Raw genomic sequence first — 12,130 nt, forward strand, 5'->3', positions numbered from 1 at the left:
ACTCAAAAAATTGAAAATTGGGTTTCTTTCTAAGCCACTCATTTGTCCTTTCAGTTTTGTCCCTCACGCAATATTGTCAATTCCTTGCACAGATGTGGAGATTTCTCATTTGACCTGTCTTGAGCTGCAATGTGTTGTTTACAGTGTGAGCCCAACTCTAAAGCTGTGCAATTGTTATATAATTCACCAGTTTTTATTGAGTATTTTGTGATGACGTTGTGTTTTTCGAGTGGGTCTGCGATACAGCTGGTTTAATTTTAGCTTCCTCCATCATGCCATTCGCCTACTATGAAAACAGGAAAGCAATGTGTTCCATTGACACTTGAATATGTCACTGGTATATATGAGACCACTTGCCCTGGAGCACTTGTCCTTCTTTTTGACCCCTCTTTGTAGGTCATGCAAGAAATGAGAGGCATTAAGCAAAACAAAATAGAAAAATCTCCCTCCCCTCCCCCCCCCGCGCATCCTTGGCAGGAATTCCCCTGAGAACACTTAAGCTGGGTTGCAGATTCTGCCACTAGTGGCACAGTGCATTGAAAAAAACTGCCCGAGTTATTTAATGAAGATTGTGAAGTGGAGTTTAAAATGGACAAAAGATATTTCTTCAGTGGCAGCATATGTTGTGCTGTGACAGCTCTATTAGTGAGCACTGATATCCATCCATGAGTTAAACAAAACTTACTGAGTTAAGCAGAGCTCAATACTACTGGCATTTTACACGACCAACAACCACAATATTTTATTCACATATGATTCACTGTGTCTTTCACATAAATCTGTCTCTTTAATTCTTGTATGGTTCTGGATGCTTCTACCAAATGCCAGCCATACGTGTTCACACTGGCTGATTTGCTAGATTGTTTTCAAGAATTATTTCCTCTGCTTTCATTGCTCTAAATTGTTTAACAAGCATTATGTTATCAATTCAGGAAAAGTCAAACTTTGATTAATTTTGTCCAATTAGGATTGATCGGAAAATGAGGTGGTTATGTTACAAGAATATTACTCTGAAGGCCTGAACTAATAATCTATACGCATACATTCAAATCCCAGCACTATCTGCAGAATTTAAATTTAGTTAATTACTACTAAATAAAAGTTTGGGATAAAAAGCGAGGGTCAGTGATGGTTACAATGAAACTATTAATTGTTGTAAAAAAAACTTAATTCACTGATGTGTTTTAGGCAAGGAAATCTGCTGTTCTTATCCAGTCTGATCCCAGACCCACAGAAATGTGGTTAATTCTTAACTCTGCTCTGAAATGGCATAGCAAGCCACTCAGCTACAACAAAACTGCAACAAAAACCAAATGTAAGACTAAAACTGAAGGGACTATATGGAATCTATCTCAGTACGTGATTCAGCCACAACAAAGGTATCCTTATCCCAGTTGGTGCAAAGTCCTTCTCACTTACATCTGGGTATTTGTGCCAAAGTTAGGAGAGTTGGACCATGGACTAGTCAAGTAATAACATGACAAAATCGTACTTTGCAGCCAATTGTCCAGATTCTCGCACTCTGTCCCACAGCAGGACAAGCCCACAAGATGTAACGGTGCACGTTGGGGAGGTAGTGACCCTGGGAGTCCATAATATTGACCGTGACGCCATGAAATGCTAAAGCATCAGTTCAAAAATGGACAAGGAAACCTTGATTAGTACCTATTGTCCTCCCTCAACTGATGAGTCAGTACTCCGCCATATCGAATACAATTTAGAAGAGCCAATGAGGACACAGAAAATACTTTGGGTTGGGCACTTCAATGCTCATCACCAAGAGTGGTTCAGTAGCATTACCACAGACCAACCCTGAAGGACTTGCAGGGTAGGTGGTGAGTGAACCAACAAGAGAGAATAAAACTGACCATATCCTCAGTATATATCTGCTGCTAATGCATTTTCCCATTTAATATTGGTTGGAGTGACCACCACACAATTCTAGTGAAGACAAAGCTCTGCAGGCCCATTACATCTGGTTATGGATATTGGTGGGCAATTAAACAGCTTACAGGAGGAGAAGGGTCTGTTAGCATCATCCTGAATGATGGCAAACCTACCATTTGAGTACAAAAGTTGAGCCTGAAACTATCAACTTCAGCTAGAAGTGCCATGTGGGTGATCCATGTCAGTCTCCTCCCGAGATCCCCACTTTCACAGATGTCAGTCCTCAGACAATTTTGATTAACTTTACGTGATATCAAGAAACGGCTGAAGGCACTGGATACTCGAAGGCACTGGATACTCGAAGGCTATTGTCCCTTGCCTACATTCCGACAATAGTACTGAAGACTTCTACTGCAGGACAAACTGGGCTGTTAGTCAACCTGAGCTGGAAAGCTAATAGCTCAACACCATGCAGACCATTTTATTGGCACCAAACCATCATCTTCAGCTTTCACTCCCTCCACCACTGACTCACAGTGACAACTGTGTATCATCTACAAGATGCACTGGAGCAACTCACCAAGGCTGCTTTGACATTACCTTTCAAGCCCAGAACCTCTACAACCTTGAAGGAAAGGGCAGCAAAAGCATGGAAACATCACCACTTGAAACTTCTTCTTCAGGCCACACATGATCCTGGCTTGGAACTATATTCCCTCAAAGATTATTGGGTCAAAATACTGAGAGTCCCTCCTTTAACAGCATTGTGGGTGTTCCTCCACCATGTGGACATCTGGGGTTCAAGAAGGTGGCTTCCCAGCACCATACAAATCTATACGAACGGACAAATTGTGAGCAGGAGAAAACCATTCGGTCCTCGAGCCTGCTCTATCATTCAATAAAAACATGGCTGCTCTGCTTGTGGCCTCAACTCCACATTCTGCTTACCCCGATAACCTTTGACTCCTGTGTAAGTCAAGAATCGATTTACCTCTGCCTCAAAAATATTCAGTGATTCTGCCTCCACCACCTGGGGAAATGATTTCCAAAGAATCACAACCCTCTGAGAGACCAAATGCTTCCTCCTCATCGTATTAAATGGGAGACCCCTTATTTTTAAACTGTATCCCCTAATTCTAGTCTCCCCTCCAAGATGAAACATCCTTTCAGCTTCCACCCGGTCAAGTCTCCTCATGATCTTGTATCTTTCAATAAGATCACCTCTCTATCTCTGTTGGAGTTTAGAAGATTGATCCAACCTGTCCAACCTTTTCTTGTCCTATGGTTTCCGGTGGATAACCCCCCATTCCCCAAGGCCAGTTGGGGATGGGCAATATATTTTGGCATTGTCAGCAAATTGAATGAATTTAAAGAGAATTTAAATCTCTATGAACCAATTGGAGCAAATTCAACTTTACATACTGACCACAGATTAGTAGTATGGCATTTTTACTGAAGATCTCCTACTCTGTATACTGAATGCCTGGCAGTTGAGTGCAGTACCTCCCTCTCTGAAATTCAATTATGATTGAAAATTATTAATTTTAAATAAATATTTTTGGAAATTAAGACTGTTTGTTATATTTAAGATATTCTACTATTGATTCCTTTTCCAAAAGATACAATGAGCTGAATTGTTTGCTTTTGTTCCATATAGTTTTGTATATTCGCATATGACTTCAATAGATATACAAGATACTCAAAATTAAGCCGGAACCAAAATTTTGATTATAAATGCTGCCAGAAGGAGTCCAACAATCTATTGATTATATATTGTGGTTGTTCCGGGAATAGCAAAATGGAGAGATGAGGTAGCTGGTTTTACTTACAGGTGTACTTGCAAATCAATGAATGGAGAAGAAGGTCATAGGGACTGCCTATTCACAGACTGGGAGCAGATGAACAGCGGGTCAACCAGCTAGGTTTGGCCTAACTGAGCAAGGGGAAACTTGCTCTTCTCAAGCCCAGAACTGGACAGGATCAGAGGGATGACGAGGGAAAGATTAAGCAAACTTCCTAATAGAGAGAGTGTGATTTGTCTTAAATTCTGTAATTAATTGTATCAAGGCGACACTGGGTTATATATGTTATTCTATACATTCGTTTACTGTCTAAAATTAAACAGCTTAACCACGCAGATGCTTGTCCTGTTAGGCCAAAGTTTTGTAGTCCACCGTTGCAAAGATTGAAGAAGTGCATAAAGGCACTTGCACAGATCAGATTACAAGAGGGTCATATTGGTACACTCCTGGTTACACGATATAAAAATATATTATGTAGCATTGTTACAATCCACAAATATGATACTTAAGCTGCTGTAGAATATCTAAGGCAGACTCAAAACTTATAAATAGTGTGTTTAAAATTAAAGAATACCTACTAAATGTAAATTTCTTATCTAAATTTGGCTTGAAGCGAAGAAGATAGAATGGGAAAGTAACGGACAAAGAGCTTGTGATCAGTGAAATAGGTGTGGTGAACATTGTCCTTTCACCTAAGGGAGCTAGGTTTGAATAGCCGTGAGATGAGATGAGGTTTTCTAGATTTGATGATTTTAAATAAAACCAATTTGAAGAATATCAGCCAAGTTTCATAGCATAAAACTGCAATATTGGAAAAAAAAAGAGCCACAGTTATTCAAAGGTTGGAACAGTGTTGAACATGCCATGAAAAAGTTCATTAAAAGCATTGCTGTAAGCATCTTGGTGCTACTGAAGTGCATTACTTGAAGAACATACTGTGAATATCATCAAAATTATATCTTTGGTTTGATTTGTTATTGTCACATGTACTAGTATACAGTGAAAAGTATTATTTCTTGCATGCTATACAGACAAAGCATACAGTTGATAGAGAAGGAAAGGAGAGAGTGCAGAATGTAGTGTTACAGTCATAGCTAGGGTGTAGAGAAAGATCAACTTAGTGCACTTAGAATGGTAGGTCCATTCAAAAGTCTGATGGCAGCAGGGAAGACGCTGTTCTTGAGTTGGTTGGTACGTGACCTCAGACTTTTGTATCTTTTTCCCGATGGAAGAAGGTGGAAGAGAGAATGTCCGGGGTGTGTGGTGTCCTTAATTATGCTAGCTGCTTTTCCGAGGCAGCGGGAAGTGTAGACAGAGTCAATGGATGGGATGCTGGTTTGCCTGATGGACTAGGCTCCATTCACAACCCTTTTTAGTTTCTTGCAGTCTTGGGCAGAGCAGGAGCCATACCAAGCTGTGATACAACCAGAAAGAATGCTTCCTATGGTGCATCTGTAAAGGTTGGTGAGAGTCGTAGCTGACATGCCAAATTCCCTTAGCCTCCTGAGAAAGTAGAGGTGTTGGTGCGCGTTCTTAACTATAGTGTTGGCATGGAGGGACCAGGACAGGTTGGTGATCTGGACACCTAAAACTTGAAGCTCCCGACCATTTCTACTTCGTCCCCATTGATATAGACAGGGGCATGTTCTCCACTACACTTCCTGAAGTCGATGACAATCTCCTTCGTTTTGTTGACATTGAGGGAGAGATTATTGTCATCACACCAGTTCACCAGATTCTCTATCACATTCCTGTACTCTGTCTCATCATTGTTTGAGATCCGACCCACTAAGGTGGTGTCATCAGCAAACTTAAGTCGAGTTGGAGGGGATCCAGAAAAGCATGCACCTGTGCAAGTATGGAGTTTTTCTTCTTCCAAACATGGGATTTTTCAGATGTAAACATTTTAAATTATATTAGCTGGTTATCTGCCAGTGTATACACTATAAGGTTCAATGGCCTCACTTGCTGCTTTAATAAGAGTTGATTTACACAACCCTTTATCTCCTTGTACAGTAATATATCATAGGTGGCACAGTAGTTCACACTGCTGCCTCACAGCGTCAGGGACTCGGGTTTGATTCCAGCCTCGGCTGACTATCTGTGTGGAGTCTGCACGTTCTTCCCATGTCTGCGTGGTTTCCTCCCACGCTCAAAAGATGTGCGGGTTAGGTTGTTTGGCCATGCGAAATTGCCCCTTAGTGCCAGGGAGATTAACAGGGTAAATACATGTGGTAATGGCTTGAGCCTGTGTGGGATTGTTGTCGGTGCAGGCTTGATGGGCCAAATGGACTCCTTCTGCATTGTAGGGATTCTATGATTCTAATAGTTGCATCCTCCAGTTTCAATACTTGTGTTGGTCACATGACAATTTTTCAATCTGTTCAAACTAAGTAAATACTTTGTGAACTGATGCAATGTAGACCATTAATCTGCCTAATTACGTAAGTAATGAGCAACAGTTATGATGAGTTCGTAAAGGTTATCTTTGCACTGATGAACATGCCATTATTCATCATCAACTGGCTATTTTTAACTCTGAGTAACTATTGAGTAGCATTCATTCCTATGGCTCACAAAACAATGTCTTTTCCCTGCCCTCCTCTGTCTTTTCCTGAGCCTGCCTTTTTCAGCCCAACTGCCTGTGCAATAAGCTGTTTGCAAAAGTCATGCGGCCTTGTTTTAGTACCAGTCTCTCACTTTAATTCTGACCTCACCCAGAAAGAGATCAAAACTCTGTCCAAACAAGTGGGCACAATGTCAACGACGAGCTAACAAATTGCTAATTATTTGCAAGCCAGGAAGAAACAATATCAAAACTAACATCTTAACTAAAATAAACAAAATGTTGGATAAATTCAGCAGGTCTGGCAGCATCTGTGTATAGGGAAACAAAATCAACGTTTCAAGTCCATTGACCGTTCTACAGAACTTAACTACATGCCATCTCACAATCCCACCACTCTTTTCCTTTATTTTCACAAATACAAGGCTTTAACTAAGCTTCAATGAAGAGTGCAAGAGGACAGACCTGGAGAAGCACCAAGCATACATAAAATGAGGTGTCAACCTGGTGAAGCTACAACATGCATGCCAAACAGCGCAAGCAGCATGTGACATGTGATGGACTTCATTTAGTGATTCCACAATCAACTGATCAGATCTAAGCTCCGCAGTTCTGTCATATCCAGTCATGAATGGTAGTGGACAATTAAACAACTTACTGGAGAAGGGGGAAGTTCCACAAATATCTCCATCGACAATGATGGAAGAGCCCAGACACATCAGTGAAGCTAAGGCCGAAGCATTTGCAATAATCTTCAGCCAGTGTGCCAAGTGGATGTTGCCAGAATCATAAATGTCAGTCTTCTGCCAATTTGACTCACTCCACATGAGGTCAAGAAATGGTTGAAGGCACTGGATGTTGCAAAGACTTTGGGCCCTGGCAATATTCCAGCAATAGTATTCAAGATTTGTGCTCCAGAACTTGTCATGCCCCTAGCCAAGCTGTTCCAATATAGCTATCACACTGGTATCCACCTCACAATGTGGAAAATTGCCCAGTGATGTCCTATACACACAAAGCAGGACAATTCAACTGAGCCAATTACTGCCCCACCAGTCTACTCTCAATCATCAGTGACTTGGTGCAAGCGGTCATCAACAGTGCTAACAAGTAGCACTAACAATAGCAATAACCTGATGCTCAGTTTGAGCTCCAGCAGGATCACTCAGATTCTGACGTCATTACAACTTTGATTCAAACATAGAGAAAAGAACTGAACTCGAGGTGAGATGAGAGTGACTGCCCTTGACATTGTGTGACATGAAGGAGCCCGAGCAAAACTGGAGTCAATAGGAATCGGGGGGAGAAAACTCCGCTCGTTGGAATCATACCTAGCACTAAGGAAGGTGGTTGTGCTTGTTGGAGATCGGTCATCTCAGTTCCAGGACATCACTGCAAGAGTTCCTCAGGGTCGTGTCCAAGGCCCAATCATCATCAGCAACTTCCATCAAGCCCCTTCTTTTCATCATAAGGTCAGAGATGGGGAGGTTCAGCGCCTTCGCAACTCCTCAGATACTGAAACGGTCCATGTCCAAATGCAGAAAGACCTGGACGATATCCAGGCTTGGGCTGACAAGTAACATTTGCGCCACACAAGTGCCGGACAATTACCATCTCCAACAAGAGAGAATCTAACCGTCAGCCCTTGACATTCAGTGGCATTGTCATTGCTGAAAACCCCACCATCAACATTGAGGGGGTTATCATTGATGAGAAACTGAACTGAACTGGACTGGTCATATAAATACTGGGGCTTCAAGAGCAGGTCAGATACTAGGAATTCTGCAACGAGTAATTCACCACCTGACTTCACAAAGCCAGTCCACCATTTACAAGGTACAAGTCATGGGTGTGCTGGAATGCTCAGCACTTGCTTGGATGAGTGCAACTCCGGCAACTTTCAAGAAACTCGACACCATCTAGGATGAAAAAACCTGCTTGATTGGCATTTCATCCACAAATGTTCACTCTGTCCACCACCTATGCACCGTGGCAGCAGTGTGTGTCAACTACAAGATGCATTGCAGAAATTCACCAAGGCACCTTGGCTGCACCTTTCAAACCCATGATCTCCACCATCTAAAAGGATAAGGGCAGCAGATGCGTGGGAACATAACCAATTGGAAGTTCCTCTGCAAGGCATACACTACCTGACTTAGAAATATATCACTGTTTCTTCATTGTTGCTGGTTCAAAATCCTGGAACTCCCTCCCTGACAGTAACATGGATGTACCTACACCACATGGACTACAACAATTCAAGAAAGCAGCTCATCACCACCTGCTCGAGGGCAACTAGGGATGGGCAAGAAATGCTGGACTAGCCAGTGATGCGAAATTCAAATGAATGAATTTTTTTAAAAAAACAACAGTTAAAGCACCCCTAATTTCAAATTTTGTGGAAAATGATGAAAGGTGACAAAAGCTGTGATGAAATCTGATAGGTCTGTGACTGGTGCTGATGCCAGAAAGTGGAGATGAAAATAGAAGAATATTGAACAAGAAACATATTAATACCATATCAGAATTAGTTTTTCTCTTTTCTATGGCATGTTGGTGTCTTTAGCATTCAGTGACACCAGTAGGAGTAATCCTTAATTGTAATCCTACTGACCTTTCCTGGTTAGTCTTACCAAGGGATTGGTATTTTCCATCCTGTTTTTGGTAGGGGGAGAGAATCAAGGGGGAATCCCAAAATAGCTTTTATGCCAGTGGGATTTCTCCAATCTATTGTCCCCGCTCTCCACCAATGATGTAACAGGAACCATCCAATGATGGGAACCCCATTTAAATTCATTTACATATAATTAGTGGGTTGCCCTGCTGGAAAATCCCCCCCTATGTACGAAAATCACACTGCCAGGGTTCCCGGTAGGTTTTTACAAATGCGGAACTGACGGAGAGAACCTGCCGGAGCCCCCAGAGGGAGTTGGTCATGTCTGATACTGCCCCCTGACACTGTTGGGGGAGGGGAATAAAGCACAAAACAGCACAGGAACAGGCCCTTCAGCCCACCAAGTTTGTGCTGACACAGATGCCTCTCTAACATAATATTTACCTGCCTCTACATGGTCCATATCCCTCTATTCCCTGCCTATTCATGTGTCTATCCAGATGCCTCTTGAACGTTGTTTTAGATTCTGCTTCCTCCACCACCTCCGTCAGAGCGTTCCAGGCATTCACCACCTGTGTGGGGGAAAAACTTGCCCCGTACATCTCTCTTAAACTTTCCCCCTCTCACTTTCAACCTATGTCCCCTGAGTAATTGACCCTTCGACCCTGGGAAAAAGACTGACTATCCACTCTATCCAAGCCTGTCATAATCTTATAAACCTCTATCAGGTACCCTCTCATCCTCCGACACTCCAATGTAAGCAATCCAAGTTTGTTCATAGTCCATATCCTCCAAACCAGGCAACAACCTGGTAAATCTCTTCTGCACCCTTTGCAATGCATCAACATCCTTCCGGTAGTGTGGCAACCGGAATTGTACACAATACTCCAAATGTGGCCTAACCAAAGTCTTATACAGCTGCAGCATGATTTTCCAATTCCTATACTCAACGCCCTGACCGATGAAGGCCAGCATGCCATACGCCTTCTTGAACACCTTCCACCTTCAGGGAACTGTGGGATCGGCACACCTGGATCCCTCTGTATGCTAATATTTCTAAGGGCTCTCCCATTTACTGTATACTTTCCTTCTGCAGTAGACCTTCCAAATCGCATCACCTCACATTTGTCCTGGTTAACTTCCATCTGCCATCTTTTGGCCCAGGTCTCCAGCTGATTTATATCCTGCTGTATCCTCTGACAGTCCTCCTCACTCTCTGTTATTCCCCCAATTTTTGTATCATCTGAAAATTTACTAATCAGACCACCTACATTTTCCTCCAAATCATTTATATATCTATATATAATTACAAACAACAGGGTTCGCAGCACTGATCCTTGTGGAACACCGCTTGTCACAGAACTCCAGTTAGAAAAGTACCCTTCCACCGCTACTCTCTGCTGTTCTTTGCCCAAGCCAGCTTTGTATCCATCTTACCAGCTCACCTCGGATCCCATATGACTTCACCTTCTCATTCAGCCTGCCATGACTAAAGTCCATGTATACAACATCCACTGCCCTGCCCTGGTCAACTTTTCTTGTCACTTCCTCAAAGAACTCAATCAAGCTTGTGAGACACAACCTCCCCCTCACAAAACCATGCTGCCTACCGCTAATAAGGGTGCACATCTTCCAGATGTGAGTACATCCCGTTCCTAAGAATCTTCTCCAATAATTTCTCCATCACTGATGTCAGGCTCATAGGCCTGTAATTTCCCGGATTCTCTCTTCTGCCTTTCTTAAACAGAAGAACAATGTTAGCTACTCTCTGATACCTCGCCGGCTAAAGAGGATACAAAGATTTTGGCCAGAGCCTCAGCAATTTCTTCCCTCGCCTCTCTCTCAGTATTCTGGGATAGACCCTATCTGGCCCTGGGGACTTGTTCACCTTCATTTTTCAAAACCTCCAATACCTCCTTCCTTTTTATCTCAACATGTCCTAGAATGTCAACATCCTCCTTTCTACACTCACCATCCTCCACATCCTTCTCCTTTGTGCATACTGATGCAAAGTACTTGTTAAGGACCTCACCCACCTCATCTGGCTCCGCACATAAATTCCCTCCACTGCCCTTGAGTGGATCTTTCCTGAGCTACCCTCTTCCTTTATATATGCATAAAACGCCTTGGGATTCTCCTTAATCCTGTCTGCCAAGGACATTTCATGGCCTTTTTTTCCTTTCTTAAGTCCCTGTTTAAGCTCTTTCCTGCTATCTTTGTATTTCTCAAGAGGCTTATCCATTTTCAATTTCTTGAAATGTATGTATGCCGCCTCCTCTTTTTTCACTAAGCTCACAATTTCTCTTGTCACCCAGGGTTCCCGAATCTTGTCATCTTTATCCTTCATTTTTACAGGGACATACTTGTCCTGAATTGTTAACAACTGACTTTTAAAAGACTCCCACGTATCTGATGTGGATTTACCCTCAAACAGCTGTCTCCTCCTATCTACATTCCCTAGCTCCTGCCTAATACTGTCGTAGTTAGCCTCCCCCAGTTTAGTACTTTCATTCTGGGATTACTTCTATCCTTTTCTACAAGTATTTGAAACTTAGAATTGTGATCACTGTCCCCAAAATGGTCCCCCAGTGAGACATCAGTCACCTGTCCAGGTTCATTTCCCAAAACCAGGTCTAAGATGGTCCCTTCCCAATTTGGACTATCTACATATTGCCTTAAGAAGCACTCTTGGACATGCTGAACGAACTCTGCCCCATCCAAGCCCCTGGCACTAAAGGAATACCAGTCTATGTTGGGGAAGTTAAAATTGCCCAACACAACAACCCTGTTGTTTTTACATCTCCCCATAATCTGCTGACATATCAGTTCCTCCACTTCACACTGACTGTTGTGAGGTCTGTAGTACAACCCCAACAGTGTGATTGTACCACTCCTGTTCCTGAGTTCTACCCATATGGCCTCACTGCATGAGCCCACCAAGGTGTCCTGCCTCTGTTTAGCTGTGACATTCTTCCTAATCAATAAAACAACACCCCAGCTCTTTTGTCACCCTCTCTCTCTCACCTGAAGCATCTAAATCCTGGAATGCTAAGCTGGCAGTCCTGCCTTTATTTCATCCAAGTCTCTGTAATTGTCACAACATCATAGTTCCATGTCATAATCCAAGATTTAAGTTCATTTGCTTTACCTGTCATGCTCCTTGCTTTAAAGCAAACACACCTCAGACTATCGGTCCTGTCATTTTTTGTACTCGCCCTATGTTTTATTTCTCTTAGCCTTACTGAACCCATTCACTGAGTT

The 12,130-nt window shown here is 42.5% G+C and overlaps 1 protein-coding gene across 1 annotated transcript in view; it reads left to right on the forward strand.

Annotated features, from left to right (window-relative positions):
• Nucleotides 1-12,130, forward strand: part of LOC144493646 (protein downstream neighbor of Son-like) — a 34,421-nt gene that overhangs the window by 471 nt on the left and 21,820 nt on the right. The gene's annotated exons all lie outside the window — the stretch shown is intronic.

Source organism: Mustelus asterias, chromosome 5 (assembly GCF_964213995.1).
Source record: "Mustelus asterias chromosome 5, sMusAst1.hap1.1, whole genome shotgun sequence".
Classification (NCBI taxonomy): domain Eukaryota; kingdom Metazoa; phylum Chordata; class Chondrichthyes; order Carcharhiniformes; family Triakidae; genus Mustelus; species Mustelus asterias.